Source organism: Protobothrops mucrosquamatus, unplaced genomic scaffold (assembly GCF_001527695.2).
Source record: "Protobothrops mucrosquamatus isolate PMUCROS unplaced genomic scaffold, P.Mucros_1.0 scaffold_180, whole genome shotgun sequence".
Classification (NCBI taxonomy): domain Eukaryota; kingdom Metazoa; phylum Chordata; class Lepidosauria; order Squamata; family Viperidae; genus Protobothrops; species Protobothrops mucrosquamatus.
Genome location: NW_015386256.1, coordinates 311934 through 332810, shown reverse-complemented (window position 1 = coordinate 332810; position 20877 = coordinate 311934).

The window sequence follows — 20877 nt, the reverse complement described above, 5'->3', positions numbered from 1 at the left end:
ATTGGGGGAGATCCAGGGGTTCTCTGGTGGGTGGGGCAGTGGTAGGAGGCTCGTCCTGCAGGGTGAGGTGAGGCAAGGGAGAGGGCAGGGCAGGGGTGCCAATTGCCACAGGGCAAGGCAAGGCGAGGCAGGGGCTGGTTGCAGACAAAGGGGGGCTCCGATGAGGAGGAAGGGGGTTTAAGCAAGCTTAGCAACCAGAGTGGGGATCCCCCCCCCAAACAAACGTGCTTCGTTGGTAACCTCAAAGCACGATAGAAGAGACCAAAACTTGAAGCAACCACCCAGCAGATGAGAGGGAAATAAAAACCAAAAAGCCACCCCCTGGAGAGCTGCGCATGCGCAGAGAGCGCAAAGAGCTGCACATGCGCAGAGAGCACAAAGCGCTGCGCATACGTGAAGAGGAGGGAAGCAGCTCGGCCCAGCAATGGCTCACGTGCCACTAAGGACGGCTCCGCGTGCCGCCTGTGGCACGCGTGCCATAGGTTCGCCACCACGGGTCTATCTTCTGGTCTCGTGTTTAGGCAGGATTTGATTACTTATTGAAATGATGATTGAAATATAAAATGATGAACCATTGGAAGGAATGGATTTTGAAAGTGCAAACAGTTGCTTTACAGTGGTTACAGAATAATACATCAGAAATGAAAGTGTGGGACTAGTGATTAAAATAAAAAGGGTAGAACATAAGATGCAACACTGTGCCCATGGGCTACTGCAGGTAAGAACTTGCTGGCATTGGCTGCCTTGTGACTAGCTACTCCTTCTGGCCTAAATAAAGGGTCACATGGTAAAGGGTTATATGATCTGCTTGGTACCTGTTGTTTTGGTCCTGCCTCCCAGAATGAATCCTGGTTGAGTACTATATTTAGTTTTTCCTTTGGCTGTACAACCACAATTACACAACTAGCAATAGAAATAATTTAAATTTATAACTATATTCTACTCAACATTTCTTAATATTTGTAAAATTTAAATGCAACTGGCCCTCACGTGTATAGTTCAGGGAAGTAATTTTATCCAAATCATGTATCCAAGTATAGGCTCATTCTTCTATGGAAATTTCCCAAATAAATGTTGTTTTACAAATGTTTCAAGCAAACAACAACAGACGACTGCAGAATCTGTTCGTTGCTACCATCTGCTTAAGCACCATTTGCTTAAGCATATTAGAGTATTTTCTACACAAAGAATTCCATGGTAGCGTTTGTTTTTCTGCTCAAAGAAAGCTTGTGCACAGTACTTATATAAACCTTATAATTTATTTCTGCTTGTCTTATATTCTTTCTGCATCCATTTCTTTTTGCTTTTAAGATTTATTTTGCTTCATCCTCTCTAAAACCATTCTTTCCTACACATTGAATTTAGTTGCTTTTCCAATGGAGCTTTGACTGAATAACACCATCAAAGCAGATCCACCAATTGCCTCCTCATGGCAGCTAATTAAATCACGGGATTTCAAAGTAATTCATAGTCTTTTGCTGGATCCGGAAGTGTTCTGTGTGCGCATGTGAACATTTCTGAGAGCAAGAATTTATCCTGAACAAAGGTTAGTTCTCTTGCAACTAAGAGAAGGGAGATTTAGTTACAAGAAATTCATTATAAAGGTAGGCAAAGTCCACCATCTGGTAGGATTAAAGAGTCAAAGAACCCGTAAAGCATACGTAGAAGAAAAAGTATGAAGGAAGTGGTATAATAATAGCAAAATTATTGAACAGAGCAGGCAGAGTGATAGACAAAGAGGGAACAGAGACTAAATTGTCCTCTATTTACACCCTACTTCCCATGAAGTGCTGGAGATCATGAAATGCTGAAAAGTCAGCGGCTTTGAATATGGATCTCTTTTGTAGCATTTTGCGACTCAGTGGCTTTTCTTTCCTTCTGAGATTGTTGTAGACAATGTACAGTGTTGCAACTTCACTTCCATACCTAGAAAACCCTGACAGAGGAATGTGACAAGCTTGCTGATGTTGATATGAATAATTGGCCAATGAGTCTGATCATCTCATTCAACACCGGGCCTGTCAAAACTCTTTTGGTTGACAAGTCTAACATTATTTTGGGCTTCATTTGTTTTTTTCAGCTCTTGGCTTCTGTAATGTGATCAGTCATAAGTTTTAATTTTGTTTCCCCTTGTGCTAAAAGTATGCTGTATTTCTATGCTATTTTGACAATACAGGTCAAATCTTTATATGTGGCTGACCAATCCAATAACACTCTTAAGTCAAATGTTGAATTTCTGAATGATTATGGAATGCTCAATTTTCTTAACAATAAGAAAATGGCATTGCAGAAAAACAAGTAGACAAGTAAGTAGTAGTACCTGTGTTTCCCAAATAATAAGACCCGGTCTTATAATATTTTTGCCTCAAAAAGAGGCACTAGGTCTTATTTTGGGGGAATGTCTTACCTTAGGATTGCTGCAGCCAGGCCTCCCACACTCTGACACCTGTTGTGCTGCTTCTTGATTTCTTCAGTGGCCACATGACGCATTGTGCCAGTGCCACTGGTCACAGCAGGAGGCCGCATGGTGTTTCACACTGGTGCTGCCATTTGCGGCAGGACACCACATGGCACTTTGGGCCATTTGCAGGAGGTCGCATGGTGCTTCAGGTCATTGCTGCTGGCCACAGCAGAATGCCACATGATGTCTCAGGCCATTGCTGCCAATTGCAGCAAGGTGCTGCATGGTGGTTTGGGCTTTTTGCAGGATGTTGAATGGTGCTTCGGGCCATTGCCACCAGTCATGGCAGGACACCATATGGTGCTTTGGACCATTGCCACTCCTCACAACAGGATGCCGCATGTGCTTCAGGCCATTGCCACCAATCGCAGCAAGGTGTTGCACACTGCTTCAGGCTGTTTGTAGGAGGCCACATGGTCCTTCAGGCCATTGCCACTGGTTGCAGCAGGATGCTGTGTGGTGCTTTGGGCCATTTGCAAGAGGCTGCATGGTGCTTTGGTGGCAATGGCCCAAAACACACATGATGTCTTGCTGTGACTGGTAGCAATGGCCCAAAGTGTTATGCAGCATCCTGCCACAGCCTGAGGCACCAGCGTGAAGCACCACGAGGCCTCCTGCAAATGGCCCGAAATGCCATGCAGCCTTCTGCTGTGGCCAGTGGCAGCGGCCCAAAGCATCATGTGGCCTCCTACCACAAGGAGTGGCAACGGCGTGATGAGCCATGCAGTGCAACAAGTGTCGGGCCATAGGAGGTCTGCTTGCAGTGGTTCTACCTGTAAGGTAAGCAGCTGCGGGGTGCGTGGGGCAGCTCCACGCCCTACCCTCACCCTAGATTAATTTTTAGACATGCGCCTCACCCCAAAACTAGTGGTGCCCTGCTGAGACCAGTAGCAATGGCTTGAAGCACCATGCGGCCTCCTGCCACGAGGAACAGTAATGGCCCAAAGTGCCACATGGCGTCCTTCCATGACCGGCGGCATCAGTCTGAAGCACCATGCGGTCTCCTGCCATGAGGAGCAGTAATGGCATGATGAGCCATGCAGCGCGACAAGTGTTGGGCCCTAGGAGCCTGCTTGGGCTGTCCTACCTGTAAGGTAAGCAGATGCAGGTTGTGTGGGGCAGCTCCACCCCCTACCTGCACCCTAGCTTAATTTTTAGATGTGTGCCTTGCCCCAAAACTAGGGCTTATTTTCAGAGTAGGGCTTATATTAGGCGAACCCCTAAAATTCAAACTAGGGCTTATTTTTGAGGTAGGTGTTAATTTCAGGGAAACATGGTAGTAAAGTAGTAATCGTAGTTATATACACAACAGTGTGAAATCACAACTGCTAGTTCTTTAGCTGGTGTTGATCTTCATATGCATCAAGTTCTTCCAAGAACCTTTTTATTAATAATATGGTTCATTGCATTGACAGCCAGATGTTTAGACTAGATTTGGCATTTTTATTCACCTTTTATTCCTAAGGATCTATGATAGGCAGATGTTACATGATGGTATTGTCTCAGGATGTAAGCTGTTCTAAGTAAAGCTGCCTTTTGCAATTGACAGATGGTGATTTTGTCAATGCTGATGGTATTCAGGAATTGGGATTGCCCCCAAGGTGCCTATCATTATTGGTATGATTTTTGCTTTCTTTTGCCACACTTGTTCTACTTCTATTTTCATGTTTTTGTATTTTGTGATTTTCACCAGTTCTCTTTCTTCCATTCTGCTGTCTCCATGTACTGGCATGTCCACTATCCAGCCTTTTTTGTCTTTCTTATCGACAAATGTTATGTCTGGGGTATTATATGGCAGATGCCTGTCTGTTTGAATTCTAAAGTCCCAGAGCAATTTAACATCTTCATTTCCTATTACTTTCTCTATTTTATGGTCTCACCAATTCTTGCTTGCAGGCAAATGATATTTCTTGCAGATTATTATGATTATTATTTGCTGTTATATTTATATCCCACTTTTATTTCATACTTCGGAAGTTTACCACAGATGAACTACACAACAGTGTCTGCTTTAAACCCGAAGGACTACCATACTCTGTTTCCCATTCCTGCTGCTTCTGCCTTAAAAGAGGTACAGAACAAGTATTGCAAATGCTATTTGTATGGAAACCCTTCAGTGTATCCAAATGAAACATAGCAGATTTAACCTTGTTTAAACAGTTTACTATCCCTGTTGTTTTCATCCCTATCTGCCCCAAGTGAAACATTTCAATGCTTCCCCGTGGGTGCTTGCTTTTTTCCCTCTCTCTCTTAAATCGGTTCTCACATTGCTCTACTCAAACGGCCTTCTTTGAAACAAGGCTGATTTAGGCAGGTCTGCTCTGTGTGATGTGTCACCCTCACTTTTGTCTCTGCTTTTTTTTTTCTGGCACCTTTATTTGTTTTTTAATTTCCCCAGAGTTTGTCTAGGGCAGAAAGTAGAAGAAAAGAAAAGGGGACATCTGAATCTTCATCTTTTTTTTTTTTTAAAAGAAAAAGAAACAAAGGCATGTTGGTGCTATGGCTTTTGTGTTATGGAGTTGCATATTTACACCTAATAGTCCATTCCTGATGGCGCTGCTACCTTGATATATTGGCCAGCTACAAGTCAATTTAATCCCATAAGAGTTTGTTTTTTATTATCACCTTTCACTTGGAATTCAGCACATGCTATCTGTGTGTGGATTCTTGATGTTCCGTGTAATTACAACAGGGGTCCCGGTGGGATCTCCCAAACACAGGCTGACCTTTTAAAAAATGCACCAGCTGTAAACACAGACACAGAGGAAAGCACCTAAGCAAATGATCATCCACAGACCTCAAAGCTGCTGCTGGCGTTCATCAATGTTGCATGTTGTTTGGTATACTAATACAGGCTATGTGTGGGCGGAAAAGAGGAATAGAGAATATTTGTGGCTCTCTCACAGTCTCCAAATATTTTAAAAATGTGTTTATTAACGTCATCATAATATATCCGCCAAGTGGCATGGCTTGATTCTCAGCAGCATTCTTTTTTAATTGTAATTTTATTAAACTTTACATTTAAAAAGATAAAACTAATACAATCAAAGAAAAATAAAAGAATAAAGAAGTGTAAGAAATATAGAAAGAAAAATAGAAAAGAAAGGAAATGATATATTAAAAAAAACAAAAATAAATATATAAAGAAATACTTTCCCTTTCATCCTAATAAATATAAACATTTTTGGTAACTTATCACCTTTTATTAAAATATAATGAATGATTTCTTCTTCCCATATCTCATCTCTTACCTATAAACAAATCCGTAAAACCTTGTTGTTCAGTCCTAGTCAGTAAAAGTCCATTAAGGATTACCAGAAATAATATATCTATTTTAACCTTGATCAAATAAAACAGCGGCTCCCAACCTTTTCTATACCCTGCACCCCTAGAACGCTTCCAATATATTCTTGCACCCCTTACAAAAGTTCTAAATAATGGCAACAAATTATGCATATACACGATAATTTTGAAAACCCAAGTTTTCGCACCCTCTGGAATATCATCTCGCACCCCTAGGGGGTGCAAGCACCCCTGGTTGGGAACCCCTGAAATAAACCAACTGTTTCCCCCTTTTTTATTTTTTACTATCTTGTTCTTTAACCCTTTCAACTTGATTTCTTTTCATTTTTTCTATATATTCTTTCTTACACAATTCTTCAAAAATTTAACGTCTTTTTGTAAATCCAATATAAAAAGTTGTCCAGTTCACTCTTTTGGCTTGTTAGCTGTATACCCCTCTTAATTATTTAGATATCTGCAGTTTCGTTTCATTCATTCATTCATTCATTCATTCATTCATTCATTCATTCATTCATTCACACAAATACAAACACACACGCATAGCATCTTTTTTCTTGTATACTGTCCCTAATAGCAAACACGCTTAAAATTAATTTCTGTGTACATTATTCATATATATCCCAAAGTAGTTTGCTCCATTTGTATTAGTAAGTCAAATATAACCGTTCTTCTCATTTAACTATAATCTTTAGTTTAGTTCCTTCTGGTTTCCTCTAGTATCCAACCTTCCAAATGTCATCTGTCTTATTTTCAGTTCATGATTGAATTCAAAACAGCATCTTTTTCTAACAAAAAAGATTCTTAAAGATTCTTATCACCAATTTCAAAATCTTATTTCAAATCCATCTGGACCATTTGTAACTTCCCAAAATCAGTATTCCAATCACCCTTTTTCTGTTTGTTCCAAATAAAGAAAGCTTTAAAGGCCTTAAACCTGTATTTAAAATGTCTTTCGCAAAGGATTGAAGGAGACTCTGTAAAACTTGTCATTCCAAAGTTTCCTAATACCTGTAAAAGCAATTATAAGCATTTCCAAAAGGGATTAGAGAAGGAAGTATGTGCCCATAATGGTGCCAATGGTGGTTTGGCAAATATGGTTTTTCCCTTATCTCCCAGAGCTCTAAATCCTTGTCCAGAGAGAAAGTATGAAAAATCAGTCTGCTCACTGGCACTTCATTCTGCTGTGCTTGTCCACTCTGCCCTCAGCAGAACCATCTTCAGTTCTCATTTTTCCTTGGAAGTGCTGATTTTTGGCAGCATATTCCAGTCTGACACTATCCAAATATATTGGCCTATAACTGCCAGAATTCCCTACAGCTATGGCCAACTAATGGTCATTAACTCCATCTACAGAGCTATTCACTATGATACAGATGCATCCTGCTGTAAACCCATCAGATCTAAATGATTACCATCATATCTTGTGCTAAATCTTTACTGTTACCCTCCCCCCCAGATAAATAGATCTGTTGGTTCACTTTTTTCCACATTTTAAAAGAATTATAATTTAATTTTGGACTTTGTGTGAATAAGTTCTTGAATGTTGGTACAATAAATATAAAACAAAATAAAATGATTCACTGGATGAAATCCTGAACATTAAACAAACTATATCTTATGTGCTTTCCCTATACAGTATCCATGTAAAGGCCTGTCAGGAAGAGAAGGGCTGGAAGAAAAAAGAGACGAATGAACCATGTTCAGCACCCCAGATATACTCCTAAATAAATGCAATCTTGATCCCCAGTATGCTAAAGTTTCACACTCCTCTGCTAAATGGGGGTCATTTTATTTTTTTTTATTTCCACTTGTTTAAAATGTCAAGGTCTTTCTGTCTTTATGGGAGAAAAGATGAATTTTTGAATGTTTTCATTAAAATCTGCAAATTGTAGCACTTTCTCATAAAAATACTAATCTGTCTCATACTACTCAGGGTTATAAATATTTCAGCAACCCACTGTAAATCCCAGTGTAAAATATATAGAAAAGATCTTGCAAAATGGATGATAAGAGACATCAGTAAAGAAAATAACATGTTTTAGAAACCATATTCCTTCTGTATTCTGCTCCTTTTACTGTCTTTTAGTAAATTATGTGTTTTTGGGATCCTTTTAATTTCAGATTTTGGTTTCTGAAACTAATATTGTCTCTGATTGTGCAGACATTAATACTTTGCATATGGCTTTCCCATGTTCTGTCAATGGTTTGGACATACATATCTCCAATTTTCATTAAATCCTTCTGTGTTATTTTTTTAAAGTCACTCCACTTATCTAATTTGTTAAGATTACAATACATTACAATTATAACTTAAGTTTGGTAAGCCCTTGGAAGTCCTATTAAATATAAGTAGATAAATTAATTAATACATGAGATAGATAATTTAATAAATTGACCAATGCTTATTCCAAGTTTAGTTTTCTCTTGGGATGTTTTGACACCAAAATGGAAGCAATTTGATAAGCTCCAAGGTAGATTTGTTTTAGATACCACACTCTTAAAGATCCAGTCAAAATATTTAAAAGAACACTGTAGCTTGGACAAAATATCTGTGTAATTATTTGTGAAAGCATTTGTCATGTTTCTAAGGCAACTTGCTGTTCAAGATAATTTTTGTCTATTTCCTTCCTCTCTCTGGGCTTTTCCTTATTTCTTTTATGCTGTTCTTATGCTATTAGATTTTAATCAAAAATGAGAGTAGGATCACTCAAATTTGCTTTATACCTAGTAACTATTGTTCTGTGTAGTTTTACAGAATATATATTAAGACTAGGCAACCTTTTGGATCACAGGATTGGACTCAGCATTCAAGTCTGAAAAGCCAAGGTTTGAGTTAGTATATTTCTATAGATGTGTTATATTTTACAATACTGGTTTGTGCTGAACAAATCTGACAATGTCCATTTTCTCTCCCTCCTTTTCCTGCTCCATCCTTCATCTGTATGTATCTGTACAGAATTAAGCCAGGGCTCCTTTTAATCACAACTTAGCAGTTGGCTGGATGGCATCCATACCTATCAGGATATTTGCTGGAAGCCCTCCTCCAAGAAATCTTTGAAATATCTCAATGTTGTAATATCTTGTGAAATTTCAACAAGAACTTGTAAGATTTTAATAGCTCAGTGGCAAATTCTTTGAGCTTTGGTGATCTTCTGCAGGGTCACAGTGATTTTTGAGCACCCCATCACTACATAGTGCCATTCTTAGGATTTAATTCAGGTCAGGGGTAGTCAACCTTGGCTCTTTTATGACTCGTGGACTTCAACTCCCAGAATTCCTGAGCCAGCTAAGCTGGCTCAGGAATTCTGGGAATTGAAGTCCACGAGTCATAAAAGAGCCAAGGTTGACTACCCCTGATTTAATTGAAGGGCGAGAAGCCAAGGAGTCTGTACACTGACCCACAGGATAGGACATTCACTCACACTTATTTCCACCTTGTAAATGTAGAACACAATTCACCCATCAAAATTTCACATATTTTAATCTTCTTTGAAAAAGTAATTCAGGGGCATTTCCCGCTTAAAAATAGAATCTAACAGTTAGGAAATAATACAGAATTACTTTTTTTGGCTTTACTTACTACTGACCCAGACTTAGGGATTCCACTTTCTAGTTCGTGATTCTGACCAACTAAAATTTATATAGTTGAAAGAAAATGCAGGTGATGGCACTGAATTCCAAGTAACATACTAAAGCTGTTATGTAAAATGATGGTAAAATACAAATCTATATAAATGGAAAAAGTCACAGTGAAAATGAAATCAGAGGATTTGGGAATAAATTGAAGTTTAATGATTAAACTGTGCTTTATACTGAGTGTGCTGATGTCTGCCTGGATTTTTTATATTTACTGAAGACTATATTGGTTCTGAAGGAAGGAATGTATTGCAGGCTGACAATGGATGGGAACAGTATAAATTGTAGGAAGAATTTTAAAATGATTTCTCTCTCTCTCACTCTCTCTCTCTCTCTCTCTCTCTCTCTCTCTCTCTCTCACACACACACACACACACACACACAAACATATTTTTTTTTGAAATTATATTTTTAGAGACCTCTATTCTCCCAATATTTCATTCATTTTGACATATTTTGCAGAACGATACAATTTTCAGGGGAAAGGATAGGACATTGCCTTCACTCATAAAAGATATCCATTAAAATCTGGGTTATATATTTTGGCTTAGCACTAAACTTTCCTTATCACCAAGATTTCTCCTTTCCAAATCTATGATTATATAATGAAGAGCATTGAGTCAGGTTCAGTTTGTTCTTTTCATTATCTTCCACATTACATGATTTTGGTTTTGTTTTTTTAAAAAAAATCTTTTTCACAATAATGTCCTGAAATCTGCTTTGCAATTTCTCATATTTTCTTCTTCTCCAAGAATCCTCTTTTTTCTTTTTGGGCCTTATTTCCAGAATGCTTAAGAATTTATTTTGCAATTCTCTTGAGTGGTTTACTTCACTTCTGAAGGTAAAGGACGGTGTTATTTTTTATTGTTTTCTGTTATTCATATTCCATCAGTCTTAACTTTCTCTACCTGCCTATTCTTTTCAATCAAGAAAAATTCAGTGGGAGAATTTCCTTTATGATGTTTTTTCTTGGTAGATAATTAAAGTATAAGGTAGAAAATAAGTTGCATAATAAGAGATGGGTTACTTATACCCACCTTTCACTACTGATTCATAATTAAATAAGTGCAGGAGTATCTATCTTCTCCATAATTTCCTGGTGCTCTCTTCAAATATTAACCAAGCTGAATCCTGTTTAGCCTTTTCAACCTCAGCCAAGTTGGCTCGATGCTGCTACTAGCTGTGTGGCCTAGAAATACTCTTGGGATATTCCCTGGGATTTCAGCAAGAGTTTTCTCAGTACTACCTCGAGGTCCTCAAGATTGAACTTGGGACATTCCAGATGAAAAGCATGGATTCTGTTCATGAGCTTCACCCCATTCTGTTATGTTTTTGGCAAAGATCAGAGCACTTTTCCTCAATAACAGCTCTGTGGTTTAGTTTAACGAAGGCAAAGTTCTTTAATGTTCTTTTGGGATCCTATATTCCATCTTCCCTTTCAAATAAGGGGGAATATAGGTGTCGGTAGAAAAAGCCTGAGCTCTTTCAGAGCTATTGTTAGTCAAGGTGAACAAAAGGATTGGAGTGAGATTTAGTCCCAGATCATTCTGTTCTACAGAAATAAGCTGGATGCTTGAAATCCCATCTCAGTCTTAGTAATTTTGATCCCTACTCATAAGAAAGGTTAAAAATAACACAGCTAAATAAAGGTAGTGAGGAGTCCTGTACTGTACATCCAGGTATTTTTAGTAGTCTCTTTTGTATAGTACCATCATTTGGAATCATTTTATTTGCAATAGTTAAACAGAAGGTTTGCATGCTACACCTGTGAATAATTTTAGCCATATGTGTGACCATGACTTATTTGGGAGCAGATTTTTCCTGTTGTGGAATGAACTTTTTCAGCTCAATGGTGCAAGTAATTTTTATGCAACTGCTGAGACCTTACAAGCAGTTCCCTCAACAGCTGAGTTTTTGCTGGCTTAGGCTTTTGTCCTCTTCCTCAAGCTTCCACCCCCTACCACCTAAGCTTTGTTTAGTGGCAGGTAGGATTGTTAAATTCACAATATGTCTGGTGCTTGCTTGCCAAAGTGGGGAATGAAAAATGAGACAATTCGTGTTCTCATTTCCCAGTATGTCTCTGTTTTATGATACCTCAGTGCTGGATCAAGTATTTAAGAAAATCTCACCTGGATAACAAGAGCACATCCATCAGTACGAAAGGGCAAGGATGGCATACACTTAATCCCGCTATCAAATGCTTTAGACTACATACCATGTTACTATTACTGAGAAGCTCCTATAAACTTTTCTGATACACGATGAATACAATCACAAAACTATAATTATTAACTACGTTAGGTAAGAATTCTATGAATTGTAAAGTACATATGGAAGAGGCAAGTTTGGGGAAGTTTGATTAAAAATATTACATAAATGTTCCAAATCCCTTGTGTGTGTGAGCATGTATGCACACACAATTTACTCTATAAAACTAGCCACAAACCACTCTTAGAACACATTGTAAGTTGTTGCCAGTCAGTCTTTTCCTTGTGTTTTGTGTTAGTTATGAACAGAAGAAATGAGAGCTTACAAGGAATCCTGTATTTAAGGAATAGAATGGGCTATAATGGAGACTACAGGTTTCCCTCCAACCTACCTGTGTCCTGCCTGTCTAAGAGTCGATTAGGTCCCAGGTTCTACAGCTTCTGCCTTCTGCCCAGCAATACTTGAAGCCAGAATTCTGCCACTGGGAAGGGAGCTCCATCTCATGAGCACAACTTTGCCTTGCTATTGATCAGTCATTCTGTAGTGATATTCTAGTTTAAAATGGGGGGGGGATTACAGTTCATCATGCCCCTATTAATTAGCTAGGCAGAACAGATACAATTATTGTGCAGCACACTTCTGCTTGCACCGAATTGCTGATAATCCTATTGCATTGATAAGGAGGCAACATAGTTCAATTCCTTTGCCAGGAGAAACCACTGTTAACATTGGAGAGCTCAATATGGAAGCAACCTCACTGCATTTGTAAGCTAAGATTTGCTTGCAAGAGTAGGTTTGTGCAGCACATGCAGCACCTAGGATTATTTTTGCTCTTGGAGACATATCGCCTGTGAAACTGCTAGATATTTTATCTGCACCCTGTGGTGGCCAATTTGTGTGACCTTCTTATTGTTTGTCTCTTCCTACTAGATCAGCATGCCAGTCCTATGCTCTTTGGGATATGGTCAATGAATAGAAATAATTTAGTTTACCGAGCGACAAGTCCCTGACTGAGTCCTTTTCCTGTTGTTACTTAGGGTCAATTCAGCTTGCTGTAAATGTTTTCTTACAAGGGCACTTTAAACAGTTCGTATGTACTGGGGGCCGTAGGGGGCACCTCAGGGATCTGGTGGTGAATGGAGCTTACATGTGTAGAGAAAAGGAGTATCTTTTACTGCCGCTATTCCCTCATGACTCTCTGCCTACCTACCTATAAGTGATAATGACTTCCTTTTGGCACAGGAATTAAATTATATTGTCTCCTTATTTAACAAGGAATATCAGCAGTTTGGTGCAACTAGAAGTGTGCTGCAAAATAATTATATCTGTTCTGCCTCTCTCTCTCTCTCTCTCTCTCTCTCTCTCTCTCTCTCTCTCTCTCTCTCTCTCTCTCTCTCTCTCTCTCTCTCTCTCTGTCCCTCCCTCCCTCCCTCCCTCCCCCCATGGAGAATGTTTCTTCTTGTTACACTACAACTCTTTACAAGTTTAAGTCAGATGTTGTACCTGAATTGCTTTGTGTTAGTATTAGATTTATCTCTTTGTATTTCCTAGTTTGTCTGCACAAATTTGCCAGAAGGAATTCTTTCCATTTGAAAACAGCTTTGGATTTCCCCCCTCAGCTGAGTTGAATTACTATCTCTCATCCTCATGTTGCCCAAAATATATATCAACCTGAAATTTGCTATACTTTCTCTCTGTCTCATTTTCTCTGTTCCCAATCACAGCAGTCAGCTAAGGCCTTCCAAAGGGACAAAGCCCAACACAATCTATACACTTAAGTATTGAAATAAGGAGAAAAACAATAACACAATTAAAGACTATTCATGGGCTGTGGTTAAGAGCAAGGCAGGCAAAAATAGAAAAAAGATACTGCCAGGGCATATCTATGGCATGGTTAACCCACTTTTATAGCACATGGGAAAAAAATATCCTTTGACTTAGATTATGTTTCTTCCCGTCCTTAGAGAAGACAAAATTTAATTGATGTATGTTTATTTATAGTGAACATGAAAACCTTGTTTGCAAAAATGCTTAGTAATGTTTCATGGGCATATTAAGACTCTAAAAGAAATGTACAAAACAGTCATATAACTGTGGTAGACTTAAAAAAGAAGCCACAATTTGATTTGGGAACTGGGTGGAAGAAACTTCAGATTGGGAAAATAAGAAATGGAGAGAAAATGTGGCTCATCCTGGGGCTTGAGAAAGATTTAAATATGCAGTTTCCTGCAATTTCAGCTGTTCATGTGAGTGTTGGGACACAGGTTAAATAACAGGTATAAAGTAGGTCTAAAGTACCATGGGACTTACAAAAGAAAATGTGAGCCAAGACACCTTCTATTAATTTTTCCTCAAGAATGTTCAGGTGCCTTTGATACCAGATGCAAACAGCTTTTTAACCACTGATTTATTATTTCAATTAAGAAAGAAACAGCTACTATTCTCAGAATAGGGACAGAATAGATGAATCTAAATTCACTTTACTCCCACCATCTAACTTTTGTTTGTTTGTTTTTAATCAAATTTTCTGTTTGTATTTGTCATGTCTTCTCATCCAATAACACTTACAAGGCCACAAAGCCAACTCCTAAACCAGCTGGAAAGAAAGGAGCTTTATTATTCTTAACTTTTTAAATGATAGGTTCATCTCTTTGTCATTAATCTTTAACTAAAAGCTGACATTCTAACAGGAAGGTGGGGGGGGAAGAGAGGGGAGAATACATTTGCAAGAGGATTGTGGGTGGCAAGATCAGCCTCATTCTCTTGGTCAAAAAAGAATTGATGTCAGGAAAGGAAAAGGTATCAGCAAAAAGAGACAATTAATTTAAAAACCTGTTTTCCCACCCTCTGAGTCATCGAGCTTCGTTTGTCACTTCCTGACCTGCTATTTATAATGTCTTTCTATTAAAAAAATAAAAGGCTTCTCTTGCCATTCAAATTCCTGATGACAAGACTTCTATTCCGATATGTGTCATTAAGAAAAGGCTGGCAACAAAAGAAGACTGTTTGAGAGGTATTTCCTCCTCGTCCTCAGCCTTGCTAGATTGTTGCTGCTCATATAATTCTGAGTTGAGGGGTCCTTGGTGCCCTCTGAGCTTGGTTATTTTCTTGCAGATGTTTCATTACCCAAACTAGGTAACATCTAGGTAACAGTGCTGATGATGCACTGATGACATTACCCAGTTTTGACAATGAAACTTCTGCAAGAAAACAGAGGGCACCAAGGACCCCTCAACTCAAAATTACATGAGCAGCAACGATCTAGCAAGGCTGAGGAGGAGGAAGAGAAGGAGGAGGAGGAGGAGGAGGAGGAGGAGAAGGAGGAAGTACCTCTCAAACACTCTCCTTTTGTTGCCAGCCTTTTCTTAATGACACATATAAGAGAGCACCAAGGATCCCTCATTTCAACCCTGAGCTACAAATAGTCTCCTTTATTGGTAATTTAGAGTTGCTTTGCAGACTACTCCACACATTTTCTTAGGAAGGTCAATGCTTGTCAAGTTTTGAGAGGAAAAAGTATGGCTTGATTTTACCTCAAAGGTGTCCAAATAACTAAGTTTAGGAAACTGACCCTTGATATCTTGATATCTTGCCATCTACGTCAGGTATTTGAATTGTGAAAATGGTTGTACTTGCGTAGCTGATGAGGCACCTCATAAACATAATAGGAATAGGACTAAGCTTTTATAAATAGAGAAATGAAGAAAAACTCTAGGAAAGCATGTCTCAGCAGGGTCCTCTGAGTGGTTGAACCTGATGCATGATAACATTTTCAAATTATTGTTTTGTTAATTTTTGTCCTTACATTTCATCCTTCTATCTGTTATTGGTTTGTGATTTTTGTGGAGTATATGGTATATAAAGAAAATATTCGGATGCCCTTCAAAAACATGCTTTACAACCTTTGATCTTACTGATTTTGAAAGTACTTGGTATAGATTTATTTTCTCTATACTGAAGTTGACACCTTTCTGTTTGATATGGAGATATAAATTTATGTTCTTTTTCCACAAACATAGGTTATGGTTAACCTATCCTTATTTTTGATGGTTTTATTGCTTAATTGGTAAGGGGAAAACTTTTGCCTTTTTTCCTTTAAAACTGCTGTTTGGGATAAATTATGAATCTTATAAGAGGGCAAAGAAAACTAGGCTTGCCTCTCTCCTCATCTCAGGGAAGAAACTTCCCATAATTAAAGAACAGCTGAGAGTTGAATGTATTCCTGACCCACAAAAGAAATAGCACAGAAAGAAATTATGGTTGTTTTAGATAAAAACCATGCTAGACAAGGTAAAACAGAATTTTCAAAAGGTGAAGGAGAGACTTGAATTATTTGGATCAGAAAAATCAGTTTTTTTTAAAAAAAAAACCCCAACAGATTGATTCACATTGAAATAAGAAACACTCAACTTAAAAATTCAGATAAAAATATATCACGTGTTCAAAATAAATTAAAGTTCATGAGAAAGGAGAAATGTTATCTATCTATCTAATGTTATGTTAGATATCTAGTGATCCTTTGGATTTCCACAGTCTAGATTTGATATACTAGATATGAATATATCAGATTTTTAACACTGAAATTTGGAAAATTGAGTTGAATGAACTTTCTTTTGCATTGCTCCAAAATAAAGCAAATTTTTCAGATGTACCAACAAAATGTATGGTCTGCATATACCTATTGCATGCAAACTGCAGGACCTTGGACTGCAAATTGGTTTGGGGGAATGAAACAGGTAAAAGTTAAACTTTGTGCCAGTGCCACTTGCATGGGGCCAGCAAAAATGTTCAACAACTGAGACTACTGAAAAACACAAAACACAGGATGTTTTGAACTATTCCTGAGTTTAAGTGATTGTGTGAACGGGGTAATGAGGTATTTGCCAAATGTAATAAGAAGTGATAATCTCTGGTGATTCACTATGTAGTAACTTAGGCAAGGAATTTCACATATTCAAGCAATTACTTGCAATTACCTTGTGATTAACATAATGTGTGAACTTCCTCTGCCTAGTATAAAAGGCAATTTCTTGGCACTGCTGGATGCATATGCTTACACAGCAATTAATTCATTTTATTTGCGCTGCAGACTTGTCTTCTTTTTCTCATATACCTTTCCAGAGCTGAATTGCATTTTAAGGGGGGGGCACATATATCTGATCTTGAATATGTCTTTCCTTTTTATCCAATGTTCAACAGAGACAGATGACAATTCATGTGTGTATAGAAAAGTTCACATACTCTTCCAATTGCTTCTGTCTATTGTGTCTTCCTGTGTCTTCCTGTCTGTGGATATCCAAATTATAAGATCATCTCTAAGGGGCTTTGGGGGTGCTCATTTGTTACCCTTAAACTTTGGGATACCTCTCCAGAAAGGAACAGCTTGTACCTACTTTATTTATTTATTTATTTATTTATTTATTTATTTCCCTTGTGCTACAGGTAGTCTTTTGATTAATGTTATCCTTGATGTTTGAGCAGTTGCCTTAATTGATAGCTTTTAACTAATTGCTTTACCAGATTTTTGAAAGTAAATTTAAGCAGGATATTATTGTACGCTACTTGAAGAGCTTTTGCTATAAATGGCCTATTTAACCTGGGAAATTAATTGAAATAGATAACGTTCTCGTGCTATTGTGGTAGCCCAGGCACCCAGTTTCCCTACAATTTAGAACTCAGACAATGCTTCTGAGGAGCAAACTCAAATCAACTACTCATAATTATATCTGTTATGGAATATAGTAATTTACAATTATTGTTATTGTTTATAATTTTGATGGCCAGATATAAAGGTTCCCCAAATGTTTATTAAGTGGACAGGACAGAAGATTTTTGGAAGGTGTTGCTCCACTATCTGTGAAGATTCCTCCACCTATGCTATTAATTACAGAAAAGATTGCTCTTTCAAAAGATGTGGCTAACTAAGAACTGATATACTGCACAGCCTGATAACTGCAGCTCTTTATGGTTGTCTCACACTATAGAGTTTTCCAGAGCAGTCTTCTAAAACCTATTTCAGAATTTTCAAAACAAAGCAAAATTTCAAAACAAACTGAAACTTGCAACTTTGCTGAATGTTTTCTGGAGTCTCCAGAAAACATTCAGCAAAGTTGAAAGATTCAGTTTGTTGACATCTGAATAAAAAGGAGGTGTGAGAGAGAGAGAGTCCAAAAGAGCATGACATTTCCTGAGAAAATAAATACATCCCAGTTCTTACCAACTTGGAAATCCTCACACAAGAAATGGAGGAAATTCCTGCCAGTTTATGGTTCAGGGGTTCAGTGAAACCACAAGGCTTACTTTGTAACATTGCAGTAAGCACACAGCTTCAGCAAAGCAAAGCTTTAAACATGATGACTCCTGCTGTATTGCAGGGCCTCTTTGGAAACTAATTTGAAGCAATTGCATTCCCAAAGCAGCAGAGGTGCAACAAGATCTTAGCTAGCATATTTTAAATTAGGCATTTTCCATTTGTGATAGTCCCTGTGTTCCATTGAACTGTTGGATGATCAACGGTTCGTGCATGGTTAATTTACATGAAGCTTATATAATGGAAGAAGAAGGGGGAGGGGAAATAACCCTTGGTGTAATAGAAAGTAAGGTAAGGTAAGGTAAGGTAAGGTAAGGTAAGGTAAGGTAAGNGTGATCGCAGCTGTTTCTTCCTTTTAACTGCCAGTGGAGTTGGAGCTGATTGGGTGGGAGCTTGGCTGTGTTCTGATTGGGTGGAGGTGTGTTCTGATTGGTTAAGGAGCCTGGCTGTGCTCTGATTGGCTGGGGGGTTCGCTGTGCTCTGATTGGCTGGGGGGTTCGCTGTGCTCTGATTGGCTGGGGGAGTGTTCTGCTTGGGTGGGGGCTTTGTTGTGCTCAGGTTAGTTTGAGTTGCAGGGGGATTTGAGATGGTGAGCTTCATTGCTGTTGTTTGGCTTCGTGTTCGTGGTCATGCCACATCTTTTGTGCCACCCACCGTAAAGATGTGGCACGACCACGAACACGAAGCCAAACAGTTAGGTTTGAGATTTCAAAGCTTGTTGTTCTTAGTTGCGAAGTCATGTCCGACCCATCACGACCCCATGGACAATGTTCCTCCAGGCCTTCCTGTCCTCTACCATCTTCTGGAGTCCATTTAAGCTCACGCCTACTGCTTCAGTGACTCCATCCAGCCACCTCATTCTCTGTAGTCCCCTTCTTCTATTGCACTAAATCTTTCCCAGCATTAGGCTCTTCTCCAGTAAGTCCTTCCTTCTCATTAGGTGACCAAAGTATTTGAGTTTCAATTTCAGGATCTGGCCTTCTAAAGAGCAGTCAAGGTTGATCTCCTCTAGGACTGACCGGTTTGATCACCTTGAAGTCCAGGGGACTTGCAAGAGTCTTCTCCAGCACCATAGTTCAAAGGCCTCAATTCTTTTCCGCTCAGCCTTTCTTATGGTCCAACTTTCACAGCCATACATTGCAACTGGGAAAACCATGGCCTTGACTATACGCACTTTTGTTGGCAGGGTGCTTTTTAGTATGCTGTCTAGATTTGCCATAGCTTTCCTCCCCAGGAGGAAGCATCTTTTAATTTCTTGGCTGCAGTCCCCTCTGCGGTGATCTTGGAGCCCAGGAAGATAAAATCTGTCACTACTTCCATTTCTTCCCCATCTATTTGCCAGGAATTGAGAGGGCTGGATGCCATGATCTTGGTTTTCTTAATGTTGAGTTTCAAGCCAACTTTTGCAGTCTCCTTCTTCACCTGCATCAAGAGGCTCTTTAGGTCCTCTTCATTTTTCTGCCATTAGAGTGGTATCATCTGCATATCTTAGGTTGTTGCTATTTCTCCTGGCAATTTCAAAGCTAGAAACACCAATAACTTACTGAATCTCCAAATCACTTTTGAATCTCTCAGAAGTAACTTGAAGAGGTCTGGATTCAGTATGATGCTTTGAAATGGTCTTGAATATTTAAAATTTTATTTTAAAAGGTGGTTCAGTTAAATCTCACTTTAGTTAGATTTTCTTTTTTGTAACCATCATATTTACTGGAATCATGGTGGCGCAGTGGTTAGAATGCAATACTGCAGGCTACTTCTGCTGCCTGCTGGCTGCCTGTAGTTCAGCAGTTTGCTTCTCACCGGCTCAAGGTTGACTTAGCTTTCCATTCTCCCGAGGTTGGTAAAATGAGGACCCAGATTGTTGGGGGCCATAGGCTGACTCTGTAAAGCGCTTAGAGGGGGCTGTAAAGCACTGTGAAGTGGTATATAAGTGCTATTGCCATTACTTGATACAAAAATTGGGCCAACATGAAAAACAGTATTTTTACTCAGAGATTGTTAACTATGTCCATTCTATCCTTTGTTTTCCAGTTTGTTCCTAGCAGACACTATATTTTGACTCTGCTTTGGGATGATTGTGGTGATAGAGCTACTTTCTGAAAATTATTTTCTCCCCTTTTTAGATGGGGGTGATTATGTACACCTTAGAAATGCCTACAAAATTATAAATGAGTAATAAAGATACTGCACTACTTTACGAACCTATTATTATATAGAATACTCTTCCTTTGGAACATATGTGAATACACTGACTAGACTTAGATAAGCAGATATTTTGAAGCCCTAGATCAGAAGAGTTAACTCACAATGCCAGTGTGTGTGTGTTTGTGTGTGTGTGTTTGCAAGCCAGATATTAACATAACAAGGATATCATCCTTGCTATGGTGCTAAGCTTACAAGTTGGACTTGATTAAGTGACTCCCCTACTTCCTCATGTTCCATTAAGATTGCAACAATAAATATAAAGACTCTTCCATTGCAAATGTGCAGCAAATGTAATCAACTAGAGAAGACATATCCATTTGTCTGACTGATCACTCCTCCATGTTTCTTTTTTCTAATCCATCTAACTTACCTAAGGAAAGAATACATAAACATGTTGAAGGATAGATAGCTTGTTCACCTGTACTGAGATAGGGGGGTTACAATTCCTCTTTTATAAAGAAGGAGGATACGGAATATCCACACAGAAGAATAAACATAATGTTTTGGCTTGCGTGTTGTTGTTTTGTCTCAAAAATTCACACTGAACAATGCAGATACTCGGGTTTCTGATTTTGCTTCAATATTTTCTGTTGTATCGGTTACTAGCTTTCTGGAATTATAGATCAGAGATGCCTGGCACCTTTGCCATGAAAAATAGCCCCTCTATCACTGAAGAATGCTCTGTTGTGCTACTCTTCTCTAGTAGTGTGGTAGAACTAGGCAAGACAACATTATTCTAGAGGAAATATTGCAT